This window comes from Mustelus asterias, chromosome 3, assembly GCF_964213995.1.
Source record: "Mustelus asterias chromosome 3, sMusAst1.hap1.1, whole genome shotgun sequence".
In the NCBI taxonomy this organism is placed as follows: Eukaryota; Metazoa; Chordata; class Chondrichthyes; order Carcharhiniformes; family Triakidae; genus Mustelus; species Mustelus asterias.
In genome coordinates, this window is record NC_135803.1 from 42,216,932 (window position 1) to 42,239,166 (window position 22,235).

Genomic DNA, 22,235 nt, shown 5'->3' on the forward strand with positions numbered 1-22,235 from the left:
TTGAACAACTTCTTGTGTCAACCATTTTTTCTGGTGAAAGTAAATCCAGGAGACATCTCATGTGACTCTACCCATGCCTTTATACATCTGGTTCTTCGCAGGTTTGCAGAAGGGCCTCGTGTCATTGGACTTTTAAATTCCTCCTCCCCTCTCATTAACAAACACTTGGCTTGTAGTTGCTACCTTTCCAGAATGGCACAGCAGAACCCTGTAGTGAACTGCTGTAACTTTCAACTGTTCAGTTTTATTTAGGATGTCTCAATGTTAGATAGCACTACTGAGGGAGAAAAGCAGCAATAACATGCAAGATTTACAAGCTGTCTAATTTGCTGGTTCCACCTATAATTGTTCACTCCAACCCTCGCCCTTTTATTAATTTATTTTATTGATTACTTGTTTCATTAAAAGAGAATATAATTGTTCTCCCACCCCAAACGCTGACCTCAAGTCCAAATTTCTCAACACACTGCAAGTTGAGGATTACGGCCATTTTTGTGTGTTACAAATTCTTGTATCACCCATCGTTCTTCTTTTTTGTTAAAGTTATTAGAAGTTTTTCCCTGTATTGGAAAAATCACAACCCGTGGCAGTCAATGGGTTTGCTTAAGAAGGCCACATAGCATTAAAATTAATGTTTCTTCCCTCTTTCAGGTCCTAACACAAAATCTTTCTGGCTTACTGTCTCTATGAATCACCATCTTTGAATGACCGTACACTAGTGCATCAGCCAGCTCAGATATATACACAGCATATTTTCTGATTGAAGGAGTGAGCTGATGACCGGTTTCAATGTCTCTGCCAGTTCTTCAGAGATTTGAAATCCACCACAGCCCAAAATTGGACATGTCTTCATTTCATAGTGTTAGAATCCTGTTTAGTCCGTTAACATTTAAAGAAAATATTCAAATACCCGGAAAAAGCTAACAGAACTACACCTCAAGATTTCCCTTTCTTTAAAAACAAAACACACTTCGTTGTTAACAAAAATAAATTAAACAAAGCGACTAACTTAACACTATGGCTTATAAAGACTTATGCTGCAAGCTCAGTTCTACTTTTTACTCCCCCCTCCCCTCCAAGAGCTTTCTTACTTTACAAGGTACAAGATTTCATGGGGGCCCTTCCATTAGCTTTTGGCTAAGCCCACCGCTAATGATTCCTTTTAAAACCTCATGGGGACAATTCTCCCATCCCGCTGCGCTGCATTTTTAGTGCAGCAGGCCGGGAGAATCTAGTGGAGGCCGTGTTTGGAGGGCTCCCCGTTGGGTGCCATGGCCTCTGTGTATCTCCCAGTAATGGATTTCCAGAGCTGCCTAATGTATTCAGCAGCTCATTTCCCTAAATTTCAATAGAGCTGGCGGCCTGACCCTACAGGAGTGAAAGGTGGGGGGGGGGGGGGGGGGGGGGCAATTGAAGCATCTCCAGAGGGTTAGGCGCTGGGGAGGGGTGCCCTTGGGCGTTGCCACTTTGGCATTGCCAGCTGGGCCCCCGGCACTGTCCAAGAGGCAAAGTGCCAATGTCCAGAGGGCATCGTGGCACTGCCCACTGGGCATAGGGCATTGCCAAGGGGGCAGGGCATAATGGGGTCTGATGATGGGGCAATCTGTGGAATTGGGGGGGTCCTGCTGCCACTCTGCAGTCGGGATCGGTGGGGGAGGGTGGGAGGCCAACGATCATGGCTGGCCATCGGGGGGAGGGGGGGGGGGGCGGAATGGGTAAGAGATTGAGATGAGTCGTGACGGGCGGTAGTCGGGGCTGGACCCAGACATGTTTGGGGGGGCCAGCGAGCAATCGAGCTGGCCAGCAATCCGGAGGCTGGCAGACAGGGGTCACTGCGCATGCGCCGACCTTGGCACTGACAGGTCGGCGCAACCGCAGTGGCCCACTCAGTGCTAGGCTGCCAGCCTCTCGGGTGGGAATAGGCCCCGCCTACTGATTTCTGGAGTGATGCACACTAGTGCCCTCTGCAGTTCACAGAGTGTGGGAGATTCAGTTTGAAACCTCCGCTGAAAAAAACCAGCGTGATTTACTCCAGTTTTTACACGAATTCGACACTTAGAATATTTTTGGGAGAATCGCTACCCCACTGCCCTCCCCCCCCCCCTCTCCCCGACTCTGAATTCCACTGTTCAGGCACGGGCCTTCCCATGACTCCTGTGCAGTGCCTTAAAACATCAGAAAACGCTCTTGGTTTCCACTAGCCTGCTGCTACAGTTTCAAACTGATTGCTTCCAGACCTCCAATTGCAACAAGGTTAAGTGCCTTTCACTGAGGGGGTTACTGTAGATTTCTTCCTTTAGCTTCCAGCTGAATAAATCTTTCAGGTTTTTCTTCTTACTAGTACGTCATATACTGAATACCAGCTCCGAATCTGGCTGATCATAGGTGAGAAATCTAACATTTCTGTACTTCAGGTGTAGATCTATTTTTGTAATGCATATTACTGGTTTTTAATTCCAAGATTTTCTTTAATTTTGGGAAACCAGATGAACGATGTATCCTTTATTAGAATAACTGAAAACATTATGGCTGGAACTTTCCAGCTGTTCATGCCGGTGGTATCTTATCCTGCTGATGGCGCACCCCATCGTGGGTTTCCTGGGGGTGTGGGGTGGAGTCAATGGGAAATCCCATTGACAGTAGTGGGACTAGAGGATCCCGCTGTTGGCCAATGCACACTGCCCTCTCACCGCGAGAAAATGCAGTGGGGAGATTAGAGTAGCCCGCCCTATGTCTCCAGTTCTTCAGATATGCAAGTCCACTGGCTGCTAATAATCTTACCTTTCTAGCTGTTAATCTCTTAAATCAACACGGCCCCAACCTTTTAAGTGTAATATACTCCAAACTTGTTTGGACTGCACTTACTTCAGAATTGCTTTCACCAATTATCAACCAGATAACTCCCCCTCCCCTCCCCATTTTCTATAGGTAATACTTAAATTTCTAAAACTAAACAATATACATTAAAATCTCGGATTCAATTCCCAGGGGATCTATCTACAAATTCTTGTAATGTGGAGCTTCGTAATAGCCGAGGAAATCCCATTCCTACAAGAATGCGTCTCCAGTAACATGATATACTTACAAAAGCTGTCTATGTCAAAAACAACAGATTAAAATATCGAACAAAAATGCAGTAAATCACTAAGTGTGTGAAAATGTCCCTATTCAGTTTGTTCATACTTGACAATGGCCTGACCTTGTAAAAGGCCGAAGCTTTCCATCGAAAAACGCTGGGAATTAGCACCAGGAAAACTTTGTAATCTCCTCTCTGATTAATGTGCTGTTTTTGGACACGCATAATACAATCCGCCATGTTGTCAATGCAGTCAAACATATTTTCAGTTGGTGTTACAGTGCGAATTCTGGGAGCATCTCTTTGGTCTTTGTGGCATTACTTAGAGAGAAACAGGCAGATGGGCAGACGGGTATACATCGGACTCTTTGGGGTCATCAGTCTCCTCGAACTCCTCGGTTAAAGAATGTACTCCATCTACAATGGCATCATCTGTCAGTTGTTATATTATCATCCATCTTTGCATAAGTTTCCATCGTTGTCTCTGCTGGAGTTTCCATGCCAGTGAAAAGTGCCTTGTCATCGGAAGCATGGCCGCAGCCTGCTCCTTTTTGTTCTCGACAACCTATGCTGTCGTAACCTGTTTGAACTCAGTGTGGTGAAGAGAGTTCTCAATTATAGCTTCTGTCACCATCTTCCACTTCTTCTGCATCACGAACATGGTACCTAGTACAGTTGGATTGTACTCTTGCTTCATATTGATGGCCTCTGTAATCTGAGAGATCAGTTGCCATTGTTACTAATCACCCCTAATCCATTGGTTGGAGCTTCGCCATGATGTTGGGAGGCAAGAATAACTCTTCAGGCCGGTGAAGTTGGCAGTTGTCTGAAATGATGACACTCTCCTTTACTTTTGTTGATATGTTTTGTCCACTTTCCTGATCGATGCCTCAAAAATGCGGAAAGTCATCCAGACAGTTTTGTTAGCCATCTACAGCCTGGGTAGTATCTTGGCATTCATAAAGCGGTGTGACTTTTTGGAATTTCTATCACAAGAAGTGGCAGTTTTTTGGTGCTATCCATGTTGGTGCAGACCATAGCAGTGACATGTCCCTTGCTTTGCTTTTCACCATTATATGTTTCACATTTAAACATCAGAGTAGTCTGGCAAAAGAGGATAAACAGCCCAGTTTCATCCATGTTAAAAATGTTTCTTGGTACATATCCCAGACGTGGGTGAGACCATTTTGGAGCCAATCATTTGCCATATGTCATAACCATCACCTCCTTACTGCTTACCACACAGAAGACCATGCTGTGGCTCATCTTGAATCGTTCCAGCCATCTGTTGCTCCAGGTGAACTTCATATTTCGCAGCTTCTTTGCCAGGGCAATTTCCCCTTTCCGGCAGGATTGGACCAGAGACGAGAATGTTTTCTGCTTAGGCTCTCTTGAACATGTCAGAATTTCTTCAACGTCAGCATAGGCAGCGGTTTTCATCCCTTTCCATCCTGGAGCGGATGCCTGCTTGTCGAACTGCTCCAAGATGCCCGCCTTGTGTTTCATAAGGATAGAGAAACTTGGTGGCAGAATCTCCCAATCGTTAGTGATATCTGCTTTCTGCCATGGTTTTCCACTTGCTGCTTCAACTTCACTTTCTCTCTGATCAACAACAGTGATAACACATTGGAGTGGGTTAGAAGCTGGAAGAGTTTAGTATTTTTTGCACTATTGAAAATGATCAGGCACTTGTATTCTTTTATAATAAAGAATTTAATTTTAAAAAAGTTTTACTATTAGTAATTTCCAATGGCTTTACAATCTTTATGTTGCTGCAACAAGGCACCACCATTTTGATGCAGAATTTTGCAAAGTGACTTTGTGTTTTTCTTTCATGAGATGAGGACATCATCTGATGCGGCTAGCCTTAGTAGCTCATCCCGAATTTCCCTTGAACTGAGTGGCCACTTCAGAAGGCAGTTAAGAGGCAACCACATTGTTGTGGGTCTGGAGTCACATGTAGGCCAGTCTAGGTAAGCATGGCAGATTTCCTCCCCTAAAGGACATGAATGAACCAGATTGGTTTATATGACAACCAATGTTCGTTTCATGGTCACCATTATTGAGACTGGCTTTATATTCCAGATTTATAAATTGAATTTAAATTCCACCAGCTGCCTTGGTGGTTTTTGAACTCATGTCCCAGGTCCAGCTAATGCTGAACCTGGGTTTCTGGATTACTAATCCAAATAATTTAATTGTTACAATAATCTAGTATACAGACAAGAACAAATTCCTGATTTTTATAGATTCAGTTATATACAAACAAAGAAAATTACATTTTCCATGTGGTTTCATGTCATTTGACATGAGGGATAGGGTGGGGATGTAAAAGCGTGATTATGTGCGAAAGTGATTACAACACTTTGACTAGTGTACTAATGTCAACTAAAACAAGATTGTTGTTTCCTCAATTCCTGCATTTTGCCCTCCTTCTCTGAAGTGTTGACTCATTTGGAGTTTGATTCCACATGTAAATTGCATAATCCAAATGCTACTCCAGTTAAAAATCAAGCAAGAAGTCTGTACTGATTGAAACTGCAGTGCTGTAATACCATACCATCCAAGGACATTGCATTATATTTGTGGGACTGATTGATGGATGATATAACAATTATTTTGACATTGCAAAGGAAATTCTGACTGTTATCAAGACTGTGATATGCACTAGAATTTGGGGATTGTCTTTGTGTTCATAAAAGGCTAGTATTCAGGTACAGCAAGTAATTAGGAAAGCTAATGGAATGTTGTGAGGGGAATTAATTACAGAAGTAGGGAGGTTATGATTCAGTGCTACAGGGCATTGGTGAGACCACACCTGGAGTAGTGTGTACAGTGTTGGTCTCCCTATTTAAGGAAAGATGTAAAAGCATTTGAAGCAGTTTAGAGAAGATTTGCATAAGATTTACTAGACTAATACCAGGAATGGTTGGGTTGTTTTATGAGGAAAGGTTGGAGAGGTTATCCACTGGAGTTTGGAAGAGTAAGAGGTGACTTGATTTAAACCTTTAAGATCTTGAAGGGTATTGACAGGGTAGATATGGACAGGATGTTTCCACTTGTTGGAGAATCTAGAACTAGGGGTCACTTTAAAAATAAAGGGTTGTTTATTTAAGATGGAGATGGGGTGTTTTTTTTCCTGAGTGTTGAGAGTCTCTGGAACATTCTTCCTCCAAAGGCAGTGGAAGCATTGTCTTTGAATATTTTAAAGGCAGGGGTAGACAGGTTCTTGATAAACGAGGGGATGCAGGGTTATTGGGGTAGGTAGGAATGTCCCAGAAAGAAAAAAAACAGTTTGGACCAGCAGTCTTATTACCGTTTCATTTTCATATACAAGACCACAGTATTCTTTTAAAATATTTTTATTGAAAATTTTCAACTTTATATTCAACACGATACACAACAAATTCCCAGGATTCAGCACCGTACAGAATGAGCATTTCACATATATACATGGAGAAGATCAATATAAATAATCAGACATCATAATCCCTGCTGCTGTAGTTAGCACCCCTTTTGTACAGATATTGAAAGGACAACAGAAAAAGAATATGGGGAATCAGGACAACAGGAAAAGGCCACAAAAACATGGCCCTATGGTGCACACCCTTTCTGGGAACAACAAGATAGAAACACTAAAAACTCAAAGACCTATCAACTGTGTTCAGAATGCACCACCACACACCTCCCCCACGCTCCCAATGAACCAGAAGCACCAACGGCAAGGAAAAGAAGTCCAGTCCATTCCAGGATATTTAGTTTGTCTGCACCACCATAAGCACAGGATTACTTAGACCCAGAATAACTAGCAAAGAACAAAGAAAAACACGACACCAATAAATACATTGTGGGGCTTTCCTCTCCTAAAATTGGGTCTTAAGGCCAGACCAACCATCTCTACATCCATCCATCCATTCACTCACTACCCTGCTGTGGCACTACTCATCTTTTCTATAACTAAAATGGAGGATACTGCAAAAGAATCATAGAAATCATAAAAACCCTACAGTACAGAAAGAGGCCATTTGGCCCATCGGGTCTACACCGACCACAATCCCACCCAGGCCCTACCCCCATATCCCCCCACTAATCCCTCTAACCGACGCATCTCAGGACACTAAGGGGCAATTTTTTTTTAGCATGGCCAATCAACCTAACCCGCACATCTTTGGACTGTGGGAGGAAACCGGAGCACCCGGAGAAAACCCACGCAGACACGAGGAGAATGTGAAAACTCCACACAGACAGTGACCCAAGCCGGGATTCGAACCCAGGTCCCTGGAGCTGTGAAGCAGCAGTGCTAACCACTGTGCTACCGTGCCGCATGTACTCCTTCTGTGCAAATGCAAGGATAACAACACATTAAAAAAACAATTAAATATGTATTGCATAAGATCTGCAACCCACTTGGAGTGCTCCCTGGTAAGAAAAAAGAAGAGGGCCCCAGTCAGAGAACCAAGGTCCTTTTCCCATCTGGAGCACACCAGTGGAAGAACCATCAGCAAGGATATAAAAAATGGTGATCCTGAATTTACAGGGAAATAGACTTGGGAAAAGGAAAACAAAACCCTGTGTTCAACCCATTCTCTTATCAGGATAAAAGACAACATCACATGCTCAAGAGTAAAATCATAAGGGTCCAAAAGAAATATAAACTGCTGGATTATAAGCCATCCATGGAGTTAAAAAAAGCCAAAGTCATGAACAGATCATCGAGGAACATCCAGGACTCAAGACACCAGTCCTCAAATCCAGATTGTGAAAGCATGGCATCCAGTTCTCAAAAATCAGCCGGGAATCTCACCACAGCTCTTCCTCTTTCTGGGGGGGCTAGTTCATGGGCAGTCCTCGCCTGACCACGTCCCCTTGACACAAGTCGGATGTTCGACACACCATATAGCAGGATTTCCAAGGATCAAAGATGATCCTTCACCGATGAAACCTCCCTCTCAGCTGAAAGGATCATCACCTTCACGTCATTCATTCTCTGTAGCTATCACTCAGTTCATCATGGTGAGCATTCATAATCTGTGCTGGGGGGCAAAATACGTCTTTCACATTTTCGCTCATAAAAGTAGTCTTCATCTCGCTGCCGACTACACCACCCGAGCATGGGCCTGCTTGCTAGGGCTGTGGCCACGATGAACCAGGCCTCACTGAAGTCAGTTCCAACCCCAACACAAACAAGCATTTCTTTAACTTAATTTGGTTTCCTGCAGTCAAAAAAGTTAATCAGGATCTTCCACAAACATTGCACAGAATATATACATAGCAGGATTAACCAATTAAAGGTTGTATACCAGGATAAAAGAAAGCATTAAAAGATGATCAGTGTCAGAGCTCGTGAAAACGTAGCCACTCCCGCGCTTAGATCTTGCAACCTCCCAGATCCTTATTTCCCTGTTTTACAGTTGTTTTTTCCTTGAGGGGTAGGGTTGAAGTTACAGCCATGATCTTATTGAATGGTGCGGAGCAGGCTCATGCCTATTCCTGCTCCAAATTTTATTTTATTTATTCGTGTCACAAGTAGGCTTACATTAACACTGCAATGAAGTTACTGTAAAAATCCCCTAGTCACCACACTCCGGTGTCTGTTCAGGTAACAGTGAGGAAGAATGTAGCATGGTCGGCACACCTAACTAGCACGTCTTTTCGGACTGTGGGAGGAAACCGGAGCACCCGGAGAAAACTCACGCGGACACGGGGAGAACATGCAGACTCCGCACGGACAGTGACCCCAATCCGGGAATCGAAGCCGGGTCCCTGGCGCTGTGAGGCAGCAGTGCTAACCACTGTGCCACCCCAGAATTAGTATGTTGTGTGTGTGAGCCACAGTTTGTCAGCCGAGGATGGAGGTTCTCTCTCTCTCTCTGGTGGAAAATAATAATTTCACAACCAGCCTTCCAAAAAATGTTTTTTTGTTAAGAAACAAAACACGGCGGTGCAGAAATTTAAAAAAAAACTGGAGGCTGTGGCAACTTATTTTTTTTCTCCCCCCTGTGTGTGTGCACCACCAATTCCTTTCAAAGAGTAGCAGCCCATTATTTTGAGTGTGTTGGCAAGTGTGGAGGAGGAGTGCAGGATCAGTGAGAGTTGGTGTTGTGTCTCCTCCTCTCTATGTGTGACACACACACACACACACAATAAGAGCCCTGTTGCTGTGAGGGAGCCATTTCTGCAGGCCGGGTCACAGTGGCTGCCAGCCGGGGAGAGAGAGAGAGAGAGAGAGAGAGTGTGTGTGGGGGGGAGGGAAGGCAGACGTTGGATGGCAGTGAACGTTTGGCTGTGTTCAGCTTGACGTTCTCAATCCTGCTTCGCCTCGGCACTTCAACCAACCCAAGCCCGCCGCTGCAGTTTGTGTTTCCCCATTTCTTTTTTAAAAAAAAAATATATATTATTATTACACACACACACATTTCTCCACCTACCTTCCTGGGACAACATTGTCGGTCGGGCGGGCGCCCTGCTGCAAGCCGCTGGCACGGATGCGGAGTTTTTATATCCAGAAATTTCCACTATAACCGCCTTTTAAAGCCCCGGCCTCTGAGTGGAGAGAGAGAGAGAGAGAGGTGGGGGGAGGGGAAGGAACAACAACGGGGAGGCCGCCCAGCAGCCAGGAGGAGGAGGAGGAGGCCGCCGAGTGTCTGCGGGTCCCGGTGAGTGAGTGAGCCTCTTGCATACCGACTTTACCCCGGGGAGGGAGGGGATGGGGAGAGGTGTGGGTGAAGCCCCCCAGGATGGGGCCTGCGGTAGTAGGCCTAGCCGTGGGGGGGGTGGGGGAGGGCGAGCTGGCCGACTCCTCTCGCCCTGGGTGAGTGGCGGCCTGCTCTGATGCTGCTGTCTGTCTGTCTGGGTGAGCTCTCCCCAGAGGAAGGGAGGGAGGGAAAGGCCTGCCCCGGGGTTAAAGGCCCGGGCGGGTGTTTTTTCTTTCTAATTTTGGGGGTCGAGGCCCTGGCCGGGGCTCAGCCCTCTCCTCCTCCCATCCCCCCCCCCGGGTCTGAAGGTGCGGGAGAAGCGCGGTGGTGGTGGTGGTGGCGGCTCCCCCCCCCGGGCCTGCACTCGTGCTGTGGGGGAGGGGAAGGGAAGCGCTATGAAGAAAAGCCTGAGAGCCACATGCTGCTTGCTGTGAGTGACACTGGAGCTGCAAGAAGCTCCTTGTCTCTTGCCTCAAATACACAAGGAATGATCAGGGTGGGAGCTCAGTCTGTGCCTGAAGACACCTCCATGCTGTTCACTTGATTTTAAAAGTTGTGGCTTTGTTGGGGCCTTGAACTGCCAGCACCCCTCTTGACCACTCTGTGCCATTTCTTGTAATACTCTACTAGCAATGGGGTTGTTGGTTATACTTTATATATTTATAAAAAATGTATTTCAAAAGTGATATAACGGATTGCATAACTGGCAGCACACCAGTCGGTTTCCAAAAGCCAACACAGAACTTCAGGCATTGACCTCTTTTGCAGCAACTACAAGCCGGTCTAGTGTAAAATTAGACATATATTTTATGTGTTGAACACAAAATCAATTTGCAATTAGAGCATCTCTTCCTGTTGAACTCCTAAAGAGTTCAGATCTTGGGCGCAACAATAAGTACAATTAATTAATTGTGGTGTTTTCAAAGTGGACTCCTCATTTGATTTAGTGGCATTTGATGAAATAAGTTTATTAATGCAGGATATAATATCTGGCTAGACAAAGTAATACATTGATTACCATGAGCTGGTGGGTCTTCTGTATGAAATGGCTGCAGTGGAGAATTGCCATCTCAAATTATATGGTTTTCTGTATAAGCTAAAGAACTGCTAAAGCTCATCATTAACAATGAGAAAACAATGCTGGAATTTAGTTGATTATATGGATTTGTTTTGGTACATTTGAAGAGTGGAATAACTCCCATTTCTGTTAATCTGTTTTTGCTTTATGTTGCACTACACTTGGATCCTAAAATGTACTGCACACACACTTTGCAATTATTAAATGATATTATTTTCCTTGTCCAGTCCATGAAAATTACTTTGCAGTTTGGGGGTGCTGTGGTGGGTTTGGGGAATGGAAATGGTTTATTGGACAACTAGAAAGGAATATAATGTAAGCACTATCTTATTACCTCTGCAGATCCAATGGTAATTTTTCTTTTGCAGACTTGGTAACTTTCCCTATTATCCATTTGCAATGTTGCCCATTTTTTATCTGTTGATGCAGCTTTGCAGCCATCTCTGTGATGGGACATTTGTTCATGCCAGTGATTCACCATGAACTCCTGGTTCATTCATGCCTGTTTAGATAGACAGGACTTCCTGATTTGATATTTGATATCAATAACGATTGTATTTATATAGTGCCTTTAATGAAATATCTCAAGGTGTACACAGACTCATTTAAGGTAATAGTAGATTCTTGGTCAAAGAGGTGAGTTTTAAGGGGTATCTGAAAAAGAGGTAGAAAGTTGGAGAGGTTTGCGGAAGGAACTCCAGAGCTTAGGACCTAGGCAACAGAAAGTATGACCATCAGTGATGGATCAATTAAAATCAGGGCATGTTTGATGGCAGAATTAGACATGTGCAGATATTTGAGTATTGTGGGGCTGGGGGAGATTACAGAGATAAGTGGGGTGGTGAGGTAATTTGAAAACAAGGATGAGAATTTTTAAATCCAGGTATTGCTTGACTGGGAACCAGTGTATGTCAATGTGTACGTGTCATGGGGGCATGGGACTTGGTGCAGGTAAAGACACAGGCAGTAGAGTTTTGGATGACATCAAGTTTACAGAGTGTACGATATGGAAGGCCTGCAATGAATATGTTGGAATAGTCAAGACTAGTGGTAACAAAGGCCCGAATGAGGGTTTGAGCAGCAGATGAACTGAAGTGGGGTAGAACTGGTTGTTGATATGGAAGTGAAAATAGATGGCCTTAACCGGGATACAGCTATGTGGTTGGTAGTTTATCTTGACCTCAAATATCCACCGAGGGTGGTGGAGTTAATGTTTTTGCCCCTATCTGTAAACAATACATCTCAAAAGCTGATGGATGGATTTCAATGAAAGGTGGTATGTAGGGTATGTTGGATGGCACAGTGGTTAGCACTGCTGCCTCACAGCTCCAGGGACCCGGGTTCGATTCCCGGCTTGGTTCACTGCCTGTGCAGAGTCTGCACATTCTCCCTGTGTCCGCGTGGGTTTCCTCCTGGTGCTCTGGTTTCCTCCCAGAGTCCAAAGATGTGCTGGTTAGGTGCATTGGCTATGCTAAATTCTCCCTCAGTGTACCCAAGCAGGCGCCGGAGTGTGGCGACTAGGGGATTTTCACAGTAACTTCATTGCAGTGTTAATGTAAGCCTACTTGTGACTAATAAATATACTTTACTTTTACTTTAAGGAAGTTTTTGTTTAGTTTTTGCTGCAGATGTGGGTCTGGACCTGATCCCTGAAAATTTTCAAAGTATTTGTCAAAGTTGGAAGACGGTAAATTGACTTTTTTTAAAGAATGTTGTAGATCACTCAGCTGCTGTGGTGCAATTTGTCACTATTTGCATCTGTCCAAATGTGAGCAGAGTTTTCAGAGCAGGTTGTTGGCACCACACATCAGCTTTGTAGATTCCTTGAGTTGACCTGAATCCTCCTCAGGTGGAAGTTCTTAAAAATATTTCTATTTTCACCTTTCTAGGTACAGAGCTTCAACCAGAAGAACTGCTTAATTGTAATAATGTTGAGTTAATACAGCATTGTGGAGTGCCTTCTTCACTTGTTTTCTTTGTGTTCATGACATCATGAGTCTTTAACCCCACTCATATTTGTCATTGGGGGATGGTCTTTTAGAATTCTGAAACAAAACATGGAGTACCCAATGGGGGTGTACATATATGCTGAGCTAACTCTGTATTTAACTTGTTACAGTGGAAGGTGCTTAATATGACAACAGATTCATAGACCTACACGTCATAGTCTCTCAGTGTAGTCAGTTTGGGTCATTTATATTTATCGGTGCAGTTCATGGTGGGAGAGCCACACATTTCATGTTGACTACATTCCTCTAATGTGTGTCAGGGTCTGTGCCATAGCTCCAATTCTCTCATCTACATTAATGTTAGATTCAGAAATCTATTGCAGACCTGTCAAATTTGCTGTTCATAAACTTGGATGCCAATGTCAAATTCCAAGTATCTGCAAAAGGGTTTACATAAAACCTACAAAATGGATAAATCAGTTACAGATGAAATTTAAAGCATGATGGTCGCCATACTTTGGATGATGTAGAAATAGCAAAAGATGAAATGGAAAGGATTTACAGATTCAGTGGTTAACACAGTGACGGTATGTGTACAAAAGTGCCGTGCTAAAATTGTGCAGTCCCATAGTGATTACTTCACCTTGAGTATTGTCACCAAGACATAAGGGAACTCTCAAACTATGGAGATAGTACAAGGGAATCTATAAAGCTGATGTGTGGTGTCAAAAGGAAAAATGGGGAGAAATTGGCACCACAAGGGGACTTTAAAGAAATATACAAGACATTGAATGGCATGAATCGGGTTAATCTGGAACACTGAATGAATAATGGGTATAGATTGATGAATTGAAGGTTGATGTTGGGAAGAACACTTCCATGCAAAAGTTACATGACAGCTAGAATTATCTCCTGAGTTGGATAATGGAGGCAAAAAATCTTACCCCCTCCCCACTCCCCCTGCCATTTCTTGAATCAATATAACATTTTTTATTGTGTGTGAGTTGAGATGGACTGAATGGCTGTCCTTATCGGTTCTGACACACAGAATTATCCCCTGGCTAGGATAATGGAGGCAAAACCTTACCTTCTGCCCACTTCCCCTGCCATTTCCTGAATTAATATATAACATTTTAAAATTGTGTGCAAGTTTAGATGGACTGAATGGCTGTCCTTGTCGATATCTATTTTATAAAACTTCCCAAAATGATACATACTAGAATTTCTTGAAAATTCCCTAAATTTGTACGTTTATGGATTCATTTACATTAGAGCTTTAGGATGCCACTGAACTTCAAGGGTCATTTTCATATTGGTAGTTATACTGCTATGAATTTTAAGATGCCTTTAATGGGTCAATTTCAGCCATTAGTTAGGGAAGCTTGCATTTTGCTGTAACCAGGTGCTAATTAAGCATTTAAATTATACAAGATCTATGTTAGCACCACTGGTTCTCAACATACGGCTTTGAATAAACCTGACAAGACTGGCTTTTTAGCAGCCAGTCTGGTGAGTCCTGGCAGGTTTACCTTTGGGTTGCACTAATCTGAGAGATGTTTTGGGAACTAATGATGCAAGCACAGGACCTTGTACAGTGTAAAATTAGGTTAAATGGTCAACACTGAACCTTCTGCAAATGTCTTTTAACCATCTTGAGATGTACTCTTTTGAATACTGTCTTTGAGTTTAGAGGCACTGCAATGCAGCATAAACCTTTAAACCTGCTGAATCTGGTGACTTTGTTTTGGCATTTGTAATGCTTTTCTGAACAATTAGTAGGTTTTCATTTATTTTCCCCATAACATTGCTGCATTAATTCTCTGCAAAGTGATTTTGCACTGCTGTTTTTGGAAGGAATGCAAAGTCATGAGCCATCATATATGACTGTGACCATTGATATCCCTTTTTGTTCATCTGGAGCCTTTGACTCAATTAACTGCACCATCCTTCTTCCAATGCTTTCCCATTATTGTCCAGCTGAGTGGAACTGCACTTGCCTCATGTCATTCCTGTCTATTCTGCCATAATCCGATAATCACCTACAATGTCTACTCTTCCAGACTCTTAGCTCTGGTGTCTCACAAAGATCTATTCATGGCTCCCTTAGTGACATCTGAAATCACAAAGTCACGTTCCACATGTATGCTGATGACACCTGGTGCTTTCTCGCTACCATCTCTTTCAATCCCTCCAGTGTATGTCAATTGACAGATTGCTTGTCTGACATCAATTACTGCATGAGCAGAAATTTATTTCCTTGAGCTAGGGCAGCACGGTAGCACAGTGGTTAGCACTGCTGCTTCACAGCTCCAGGGACCTGGGTTCGATTCCCGGCTTGGGTCACTATCTGTGTGGAGTTTGCACATTCTCCTCGTGTCTGTGTGGGTTTCCTCCGGGTGCTCCAGTTTCCTCCCACAGTCCAAAGATGTGCGGGTTAGGTTGATTGGCCATACTAAAATTGCCCCTTGGTGTCCTGAGATGCGTAGGTTAGGGGGGCTAGTGGGTAAAATATGTAGGGATATGGGGGTAGGGCCTGGGTGGGATTGTGGTCGATGGGCCGAATGGCCTCTATCTGTACTGTAGGGTTTCTATGATTTCTAAATGTTGGACAGACCTAAGTTGTTGCTTTTGGTTCTAGCCGTACCCCTCCCTGGCAACTGCATGAGGCTGAATTAAAAATATTAGTTTGATTTTTGTGTCCCCTTTGACCCCAAGATGAGCCATCAACTGCATATCCACGCCATTATTAAGACTGCCCATGTCTACCTCCTTAGAATTATCTCATTCTCTTCCTACCTCAGATCATCCACTCCTGAAATCCCTTCATGCCTCTCAACTTGACTATTCCAACACACTCCTGGACGGCCTCCCATCTTCAACCCTCCCTAAACTTAAACTCATCCAATACATTGCTGCCCTCATCCTAACTTGCACCAAGTCCTGTTCACCCAACCCCTGCCTGCTTGCTGATCACGATGTGGAGATGCCGGCGTTGGACTGGGGTAAACACAGTAAGAAGTTTAACAACACCAGGTTAAAGTCCAACAGGTTTATTTGGTAGCAAAAGCCACACAAGCCACAGAATTCCCACTCACCTGAAGAAGGGGCTTGGGGCTCCGAAAGCTTGTGTGGCTTTTGCTACCAAATAAACCTGTTGGACTTTAACCTGGTGTTGTTAAACTTCTTACTGTGCTTGCTGATCCACATTGACTATGAGCAAAGCAATGTTACATTTGTTTTCAAATCCCTTTGTGGCCATGCCCATCCGTATCTCTGTAATCTCCTCCACCCCTCCCTTTCTGATCCCTTGCACATTCCTGATTTTCACCATTCCATTATTCATGTTCTGCCTTCAGCTGCCTCTCTCCTTCAAGTGCTAATTGCCTTAATATCTGCTTTTGTGGTTCTGTATCAAATTTGATTTTTAACAACAACAGGTTAAAGTCCAACAGGTTTATTTGGTAGCAAATACCATTAGCTTTCGGAGCGCTGCTCCTTCATCAGATGGAGTGGACGAAGGAGCAGCGCTCCGAAAGGTAATGGTATTTGCTACCAAATAAACCTGTTGGACTTTAACCTGGTGTTGTTAAAACACTTACTGTGTTCACCCCAGTCCAACGCCGGCATCTCCACATCAAATTTGATTGACAGTGCTCCTGTGCAGCACCGTGGGATCTTTCACTATGTTAAATCCGCTATAAGATACAAGTAGTTACTATCCAATGTTTGCTATTGCAGAGCTTACCAGCTTGAATGGGGCCTCTTCTCATTCAATATCTGGTTAAACAGTTACAATGCTGATCCTGGATCATTGGTTGACTAATGGAATGGCAGCTCCTACATTATTTAACTTTATACTGTTATGAGATTTATAACATTATATTTTGGGACTGCAGTTTTACATTTTGGGTAAATGCAGGGGGTCATGTGACATGTCATTCAGTCTGCCTGACAGTAAGACTTGGGTGATTTGATTGTTAGGACATCAAAGGAAGAAGTTGATTGTTTAAGTGAGAAGAAGGTGTCAGGTATTTATGCTTGGAGACACTGGCAGCAGCTTGAATTTATAATAGCAGACTCTTGAACCTGCCTTGGATATGCCTTTTCCAAATCAGAATGTATTTAACTATGTAAGCAATGAACATTAAGGAGCCAATCAAACAATGTTTTCTTGAGTCAGAGTGAGCAGATTTATTAACCCTAAATCTGAAAAAAATAATCATTAGGGTGTGTGCATGCAGGTATCAGAAACGATGGCAGGAATTGTGGATAGCGAAGAGCATTGTCGGGCAATACAGCAGGATATAGATAGGCTGGAAAATTGGGCGGAGAGGTGGCAGATGGAATTTAATCCGGATAAATGCGAAGTGATGCATTTTGGAAGAAATAATGTAGGGAGGAGTTATACAATAAATGGCAGAGTCATCAGGAGTATAGAAACACAGAGGGACCTAGGTGTGCAAGTCCACAAATCCTTGAAGGTGGCAACACAGGTGGAGAAGGTGGTGAAGAAGGCATATGGTATGCTTGCCTTTATAGGACGGGGTATAGAGTATAAAAGCTGGAGTCTGATGATGCAGCTGTATAGAACGCTGGTTAGGCCACATTTGGAGTACTGCGTCCAGTTCTGGTCGCCGCACTACCAGAAGGACGTGGAGGCATTGGAGAGAGTGCAGAGAAGGTTTACCAGGATGTTGCCTGGTATGGAGGGTCTTGGCTATGAGGAGAGATTGGGTAGACTGGGGTTGTTCTCCTTGGAGAGACGGAGAATGAGGGGAGATCTAATAGAGGTATACAAGATTATGAAGGGTATAGATAGGGTGAACAGTGGGAAGCTTTTTCCCAGGTCGGAGGTGACGATCACGAGGGGTCACGGGCTCAAGCTGAGAGGGGCGAAGTATAACTCAGACATCAGAGGGACGTTTTTTACACAGAGTGTGGTGGGGGCCTGGAATGCGCTGCCAAGTAGGGTGGTGGAGGCAGGCACGCTGACATCGTTTAAGACTTACCTGGATAGTCACATGAGCAGCCTGGGAATGGAGGGATACAAACGATTGGTCTAGTTGGACCAAGGAGCGGCACAGGCTTGGAGGGCCGAAGGGCCTGTTTCCTGTGCTGTACTGTTCTTTGTTCTTTGTTCTTAGTTCAGTTTAAAAGAAAGGTAAATAATATATGGTTGGTTGTCCTTGAGGCAAGATTTTAAACTTTGTGACCAATTTGGGTTCGCTGGTTTCTCTGCGTTCCAAATGAAGAAGATCTTGTAATTATTACGAGATCTTAGTTTGCTGGTAGAGTTGGCTTCTTGAAATGGGCGATATGTTTATTCCAAAAAGAGGGAGAGAGTGAGCAGCTTATTCTGCTGAAAGCTGTCTGAACACAGCCTGTGTCATTAGCAATTTCTCTCTTGTGGTTGGCAGCCTTGCACAATGGGTGAAGTATTTCCAAGAGGTTTTGGAAGGGACTGTCTGCAACGGCCATTGTTTCAGTATCCAGTACATTTCACTTTAATGTCTCTTCCTTAATTGTGAGTTTCAGTGGATGTCTGGATTATAGGAAACGTTTCTTCGAGCTCCTCAGAGTGATTTGTTTGTTTTCCCCCTCCGCCTTGGAATGTAGTCTTGCATTTTTTAACAGTTTGCTCTGTCTTTGTTCAAATTGCAAAATTTCAGTTGAAAACTGAAAAAAATCATATTCTCAAAAGCAAAGGGGCATAGCTTTGTAACAACTTTCTTCTCTCCTGATCCAGTTCCTGCCATTCTATACATTCTGTCCCTCCCATTTCTATGCATTCATTCTTCATTCTCTCTTGATTCTTTAAAATCATAGCTTACCCTTTTCTGTACAATTTTGACATCTGTGTTGAGAGGTGCCTGAAATTTAACACTGCAGGACAGATGGAGCTATGGACAGTGCCTTCTATACAGATTTGCTTTTGGCCCCTGAAATATGGACTTTAGCCTGGATGTGTAAATGAAAGAGCCAGTCAACATAGTTGTTGCAACCTGTACTCTTGGTTTTAGTGGATGTTTCACAATGTTCCGAGATCTCCCTCCTGTTTGTTTGTCTGGCAGTGCCGTTTAGTTTATATTTACACTGTTCATTCATGCCTTATTTGTCCACATGAAATACTAATTGCAACTCATTAGTCCATTTCCACCATGGTGAAGATCTTATTCATTATCTCGCATATTTTTAGAAATCACAGAACTTGGTATGATCTGCAATATTAGCTTTGTATCATGCTCAACTTCCGATCAATTATATACAGTAACCAACAGTGTCCACATCACTGATTCTTATGGCAATGAACACTTGCAATTTTGATGCAGCTCAGTTGAAACTTTTGCGATCCCAGTCAGAATTTTTCCTCCTTTTTTAATATAGTTTTAATGTGGCTAAACAGCTTTTATTAGGTTTCAGCTTACTTCATTTTTCACCATTATAGCTAATGTTTTAAAAGCCATATGTAAGTTTTGAGTTTATTTGAGGTCTAACTGAATTTTTAAGGAGAGGAGGTTGAAGGTTTATGAATTTTTGGAGTCAGGTAGGATTGAAAATGGGCACAGTAAAGCAAAATACCGTAGGTGCTGGAAACCTGAAATAAAAAGAGTTGATAATACTTAAGTCGATCTGGCAGCATTAGTGGAGAGAGATTTAGAGTTAACATTTCAGGTCATCTGATGAAAAATCTGACCTGAAATGTGAACACAGTTTCTCATGCCCACAGATGTGACCAAACCTGCTAGGTATTTCCAGTGTTTTGTTTTTGGTTTCATGTATTTTGCCTTTTGCTTTAAGAAGATCCCATTTTTCTCAAGGTACACTGAAAATGGACATTTGATGAAGTCTTTCTTTTTAAAATTTCATATTCTGCTCCAGCTTTTGATCTTTTGTTTTCTCAAATTTGTCCTGCCACTTTTACCTTTTGCTACATTGGATTTTTTTTTTACTGTCTTAATGCCACTGTTCGTTGCTTGCCTGAGATGACAAGTCAGTTATTCATGATTTCTCTATACATTTGACTGTACAACTTTTTAAGTTGTACTACCTTTTTGGTTAAGAGATGCATAAACAACTGCTATGGACAGCAGTTACATTTATATAGTGCCTCATATTACAATCTCCATAGACGCATAACTTCAAAAAAATTTGAAATTCTGCTTGAGAGTTGAAAGGATGACACGACAAGATTTCACATTTAAGACTTTTACTGTAGCAAACAGCTAAGCACACCATTGTCAAAACACTTCCGTAGTCAATATACTTGAAACTACAGAACAGAATTTTCTGTTTTGTTTTTAACACAATCAAAAATACCACTTTACACTTTCCCTTAAGTAGCCGTTTGATTTTCTCGGACCCAATCCAAGTGATTTTTAACTCCCATTGATTTACTTCCATTCCTTTGCTTTCCCAGTCTGGTCACTGTTAACCCCAGAATTGTCTTTAATGGCCAGTTTTTTTCCCCCTGAAGTTTCTCTCTCAAGTACAAGCTTGGTGAATTTTTCTGTGAACCTTTCTTTCTCTAGTTGCCCTCTCTCTCTTTCTCTCTGCTTGATCTTCCAGACTACTTGTGTCTGAATTTCATGGCTATCTTGTAGGTCAGCAATTTGGATGAAAATTAAAGAATTTACAAAAGTTGTATTCTGATCTGATTATGCTGCAGGATGGATTCCATTGCACTGGCAGCAGTGCATAAACTGCAGATTCATATTTTAAAAGTTGTTACTATGACTTTAATTCCTGGCAGCCAGACTTTTCCCATTGGCGGTGAAAGATCTTTGTAAGCCAGGTGTGAAAAGCAGGAAACAATGGTGGCATGCACTGTTATTTACAGTAAGAAGTTTAACAACACCAGGTTAAAGTCCAGTTATTTACAGTCAGTGGTACTGCTGTTTTTGGAGAACAGCTAAACACGGTCTCTTGAGATGATTCTTTGCTCCTCATGTCTTCTTTGCCATCTCATTAACGTTGCAGAGCTGCATCCAAAGGAGCTGCCATCTGTGGTATTGTTATAATATAAAGGAGACATTATGCCATATTTATACTGGGGATAACTGTTCAAAAGAATCCCCTGCTGGTTTTTTTGCAAGCTATTTTATCCTTTGAGTGGTTTGAAGAGTGAGGAAAGGCAAGGAGGATATTGTCTTAACCGATTTTCCTGATCTTGAACTGCTGTGATTTTTTTTCTTTTCATTGTAAATATTAAAGAAATGATAAATCTCTACAGATTTGTGTGGTTTTATAATTGGTAAACTTACAGTGAAGGGAGGGGAAACAGTGCAGCTAAACAAGGAATGTGCTGTGTAGGGGATGGTTAGTAATATACCATTTGATAAAATAACCATTGGACTTTCTGTGGGCTTGTTTGATTTGAATTGCCTCCAGATTAAAGTCACCTCTTCAGGTTTATTTCCTAAATTAAACACAGTTCTAACCTTAATTTATGTTGTACCAATAACTAGAAGTCACATTTTCAGGAGATTGATTTATCAATTGAATGTAGCGCTGTGTGAAATGTTTTGAGTACTGGGAAATTTTATTTCATATTTTTACAGAAAGGTATGACTCTCTTGGAGGGCTAAATTTCTCCACTCTGGCTGATCCTTTAAATCCTTCAGCTTAATTCAAAAAATCTACAATGCTATAGAATCATGATGGAACCACAGAGTACCCCATTTGGTCTATCATGCCTTTGCTGGCACTTTTGCAGAGCTATCCAAGTATTCACACACACCTTCTGTTTCCCCAAAGCCCTACCTGTATTAAGTCTTTGTCCGATTCTCTTATTGAATCTACAATCCACCACCCTTTTATGCAGTGTGTTCCAGATCACACATACATTGTTTAAGAAAAAAATATCTCCTTGCATTGCCTCTGGTTCTTTTGCCAGTCACAAATCTGTGTACTCTGTCTGCCAATCCCGTTGCCATTGGAAACTATTTCTTATTACACTCAAGACCATTGATGATTTTAAACACTATCAAATATCCTTTTACCCTTTTTCAGGCACCAACCGCATTCCAGGCACCCACCACTCACTGCATGGAAAAACTACCCCTGCACATCTCCCTTAAACTTCCCCCTCTCATCTTGAACCTGTGCCCCCTTGTAATTGGCACTTCCACCTTTGGAAAAGTCTCTGGTTATCCACCTTGTCTATGCTTCTCAATTTTGTAGACCTCTATCAGATCCCCCCTCAGCCTGCGTCTTTCCAGTGAAAACAATCCTAGTTTATTCAACCTCTCCTCATAGCCAACAGCCTCGAGACCAGGCGACATCCTGGTGAACTTTCTTTGCACTCTCTCCAAAGCTTCCATGTCCTGGTAGTGTGAACTGCCCGCAATACTTCAAATGCAGCCTAACCAAGGCTTTATAGCTGCAAAATGATTTCCCAACCGTTGTACTCAATGCCCTGACTGATGAAAACAAGCATA

General features: G+C 42.8%; 1 protein-coding gene and 1 long non-coding RNA gene across 9 annotated transcripts in view; one reads left to right on the plus strand and one right to left on the minus strand.

Moving 5' to 3' along the window:
* Positions 1–6,422: 6,422 nt before the first annotated feature.
* On the minus strand, positions 6,423–9,611 carry LOC144490337 (uncharacterized). Its single transcript, XR_013497227.1, has 2 exons — positions 9,505–9,611; positions 6,423–8,289 (listed from the first exon to the last, which is right to left on the minus strand). It is a non-coding gene; the product is annotated as an uncharacterized LOC144490337 (long non-coding RNA).
* Positions 9,596–22,235, plus strand: part of tbl1xr1a (TBL1X/Y related 1a) — a 173,753-nt gene continuing 161,113 nt past the window's right edge. For 6 of the 8 annotated variants that reach the window (XM_078208077.1, XM_078208061.1, XM_078208069.1 and 3 more), the window contains exon 1: positions 9,617–9,732. The gene's annotated coding sequence lies outside the window, so the exon portion shown is untranslated. Of the gene's footprint in view, positions 9,733–22,235 lie in introns of all 8 variants that reach the window. The other 2 variants (XM_078208063.1, XM_078208073.1) reach the window with 1 other exon arrangement.